The 4,059-nt window shown below is 58.7% G+C and overlaps 1 non-coding gene across 1 annotated transcript; it reads right to left on the minus strand.

Annotated features, from left to right (window-relative positions):
- Positions 1-272: 272 nt before the first annotated feature.
- TRNAG-GCC (transfer RNA glycine (anticodon GCC)) lies at positions 273-343 on the minus strand. Its single transcript has one exon. It is a non-coding gene; the product is annotated as a tRNA-Gly (tRNA).
- Positions 344-4,059: the final 3,716 nt, after the last annotated feature.

The following is a 4,059-nucleotide window of genomic DNA, read 5'->3' on the forward strand; positions in this document are numbered from 1 at the left end:
GTCACGCCTGTAGAGGTGCAGCTTGGAGGCGGAAGGAGGGGAGTGGAGGTAGGAGGAGAGTGGAGGAAGGAGCGTGGAGGAAGCAGAGAACCCAAGTTGGGAGAAGGGGAGTGTGAGCACATGAGGAATTAGGGTCTAGATCGCGGCCCTGAAACTGCAATAGAGTCAAAAGGCTAAATGTGATAGAAATGTTTAAACAAAGATGTTTAGGAAATCATTGACTCTATATACCCTTGTCGGGGGTAGGGGCGGAAGAAACAAAAATAGCTTGATGCATTGGCCGGGAATCGAACCCGGGCCTCCCGCGTGGCAGGCGAGAATTCTACCACTGAACCACCAATGCAAGCGACAAGCGGCCATCCGTAGATCTCAATTTGTAAGCGGTTGCAGTGGTCGTGGTTAGACTGACAGTGCAAGCCAGGGGCTAAGGAAAGGAGTGGTCAGGAATGGGTTGCCCGTGGGTGGAGCGCCAAGCCATCATCCTTTCTCCTGCTGGATCCGGCCACCGGGTCATAAAGCCACCCCATATGGCCAGGGGCGGCCCCACACCCGGGTGCTAACGGCTCAGGGCCCCGAGCCTAGCTTGCAGGTGAGAAAAACTTAGTCCGAGCCCAGGTTCCCAAGGAGGGGGGCTGCGGGGGCTGCTGGGGCCACACATCTGTGATTCCATTTGGCCTAGGTAGGGGAGGTGGGATGTGCTGGGGACCCTGATCCCAAATGGGAGCCCCCCCCCCAAGGTCTGTCCCTTTTCAAACTCAGACTTCAGCAAAGCAGGCTCCATGAGGGAAAAACAAAACAAAAACCCACCAAGGTGTGCATAGGTGCTGGGAGGGCTGGGAAGAAGCCCCATCCATCTCAAACTCCATGGCTATCTTCCAGCTTGATCCGTTATTGTGAATTTTCCTATCCTTGTCCCTGGCAATCTCCCTGTTCCGTTCAATTTTTGATTTATCTTCTCAGACACTTTGTCCTGAAGTCTCAGAGTGTTCAGGCATCATTCTGCAGAGGGTCATGCTCTTGGTTTAAGGTGGGTGTTCCCTTTTTTGTGTCCCATTTTTGTCCCTTTAGGAAAATTGCCAGTTCCTTGTTCCCCTGCAATTCTGAGGGGCCTCTAGAAGGAAGAAATACTGCACACTTCGGTGAGGTGTCAGCCCAACCATACTCCTGAATCTTCTCTAATTACTGGAATCAGATACTTATAAATGGAAAACCTCTCCACTTCTACTCATGCAAAGACCTGCTTCCTCTTCCTCAAAGCCCCTCGGCCCCAGTCCAGCCAGCCCTCAAGGAGATCCTTTTCCTAGAGTACCTACTTCACTCTGCTTTTATAATAGCTGCTTGATTGACATCTTCTTCTCTGCTAGATTCTGCAGGGATGAGCTGGGCCTCTTGTGCATATCTCAGTATGAACCATTCCAGCCTAGACCAGTGCCCTGAGTGTGCAGTGAACGCGCAGGTGTTGGGGGGATTGAGTGTACCTGACAGAACAGAGGGCCTCTCCACCTCCTGGCAGAGCCCCAGTTGAGCTGATAGGTTCACCCAAGCACACTTGAGTTGCTCTCTATCCCAAGTAGAAGGCAAATTTGGGAGAAAGGTGTAAACAAATTTAGCCTGGGGGCTGAGGGGTGCTAACTTTTATTTCAGAGTAAGTGGGGGTACAGGGAGCCTCCAAGAAAGCTGCAGTTCTGGGGAACTATGAACTTTATCCCTGAGTTTTCTCCCAATCCACTTAAACTCCTTCTCCCCCCCCCCCCAATAGCCGCCTCCCTTCAGTTGCCGGCCAGTCTCATTATATACAGTTTTATGGTCCTGTGAGCAGCCGGTGGCCCACTGGGCCCTCACTTCCCACACTCCCAGGCCAGGACCTCTCCGTCCCCTCCCCCCTTTCACTCCTTGGCTTTCTCAGAGTCCCTGGCCAAAACCAGAGGTCTGCGTGCGGTAAGGGGGCGGGCCCAGGTCCTATCCCTCCTACACCGGCACCGCCACATATAAAGCTCAGGGCGAGCTGAGACCCGGTCCACACCAGGGTCCGGAGGAACAATGGTCACCCGGGATCGAGCTGAGAATAGGGACGGCCCCAAGGTGAGAGGCGGGAGGGGAGGGAGCAGAGGTCCCTAGTCCAGCCAGGGGACCGGAGCCCTGACACGGTGGGTCTGGGGTGAGGTTTGGGTTAAGGTTTGCCCTGCGGAGAAAGGAGCCGGACAGGAAGCTGCAAAGGATGAAGAAGGGGATGGGATCAAAGCAGGACTTAAGTGGGAAGCGGAAGCAGACGTCTACAGGCTGGGGTCTTGGGGGTCGGCACTGTGTGGTCCGGAGGGCGTGGGAGGGGCTGGAGTTCGAATGAAATGAGCAAGAGGGAAATAGAACGAAGGGAAGCAGGTGGGAAGAAAAAGAGCCAAGAGGCGCTCGCTTGTCTCTGACCCGGAGCTGACCCAGCACGGTCCAGTAGAAGAGAAGGTCCCGGGCATTCCAGAGGGCGGACCGGGTGGAAGACTTTAGGAGGAGGGTGAACCAGTGGAGCAGGGTGACAGCCAGACGGAGGGAGAAGAGGAGGCGCGGTCGCGCTAGGTATCTCCCTTTCTACACTCAGGGCCTCCAGCTCTGAGCCGCGCACCCTGCGGCCCACGTGCTTGGGCGCAAAGAGGGTCCCCAAAGTTCTCCACTGAGACAGAGAGACTGCACGAGACGGAGACGTAGAGAGAAAAGAGGAGAGACACAGAGAGGGGAGGAGGGAGGAAGAGACTGAGAGAGAATACAGAAGACCCGGGAGAGAGAGGAGGCGAGCTACAGAAACTGACCCTATAGGGGCGTTGGGAGGGGGAGCGGAGAGGGACAGAATGGACCCTGTCCTGAGCACGCTGGGCACTTGGGGAAGGGTGGGCGCAGGGCTCTCCCAGCGTCGGGACCTGGACGCCGACGCGGCTGCGCTGAGTCTCGGTCCGGTCGGACCGCTCTCCCTTTCCCGCCGGTCGCAGATGTTGAAGCCGCTTGTGGAGAAGCGGCGTCGAGACCGCATCAATCGCAGCCTGGAGGAGCTGAGGCTGCTGCTGCTGGAGCGGACCCGGGACCAGGTCAGTCCCTCTGCCAGCCCTGGGCCCCGGGCATTCCCTTCCCGCGTCCCAGGGCTTGCTACTGGGGTGGGGACATATGTGGGACTGGCGACCCGAGTCCCGCCCGTGGAATCCCATCCCAGACCCCCTGTCGCTCTCAGAACACGCGCGCTTCTTCGGGTCTGTAAGTTTCTCTTCCAGCTCTGCGAATTTCGCTCCCAGGGTCGGTCAGTTTCACACTTCGGGTCTCTAAAATTCCCCTGCCCCTCCCGCGTACCTCCCCCACCTCCCCACTCCCCCAGTCATCCCGCTTCAGTTCTGCCGGTGGTCAATTCCACTCCCTGGGCTGCTGTTTCAAATCCCCTCTTCCCACGTTGGCTATTGGTTCCATCCCCTCGGGCTGGACAGTTCCGTCTCTGGGTGGGCCACTCCGCGTTCGGTCGCGCGTTCTGTGTGCTGTGGAGCGCGCCGATGCGATCCGGGGGCACCCCCAGCTCCCGCATCCACCCCACCCTCTTCCCCCTGCCACTTTCCCCCTCTCTCCCCACCCCTTTCTGTCTCTGTGCCTCCCCTCCCGTCTGTAGAACCTCCGGAACCCGAAGTTGGAGAAAGCAGAGATACTGGAGTTCGCCGTGGGCTACTTGAGGGAGCGAAGCCGGGTGGAGCCCCCGGGTACAGCGCTGGGGTGGGGCAGCGGAGGGAGGGAGGGGGGACCTCTTGGAGTCTCGGGCCGGGGAAGATGGGGCGGGCCCTGCGGTGGACGGTGGGCTAGGGGAATGGCAGGCTCTCCTCCGAGGCGAGGTTAATAACACCCGCCCGTGTCTGTCTCTGTGTCTCCCTCATTTTCTCCCTCTGTCCGTCCATCTGGCTTCCTGTCTCTGTGCGCCTGTCTGACCTCGGTATCTCTGCGCCCCGCCCCTTCCCTCACCCCTGCTGGGCCCCTACCCTGCCCGCCTGTCCTCCCGCCCGCCGCACCCGCTGCTGCGGCTCCCGGGGTGTTCCCGCGGCC

The sequence above is a fragment of the Tupaia chinensis genome, unplaced genomic scaffold (assembly GCF_000334495.1).
Source record: "Tupaia chinensis unplaced genomic scaffold, TupChi_1.0 Scaffold000330_1, whole genome shotgun sequence".
In the NCBI taxonomy this organism is placed as follows: domain Eukaryota; kingdom Metazoa; phylum Chordata; class Mammalia; order Scandentia; family Tupaiidae; genus Tupaia; species Tupaia belangeri.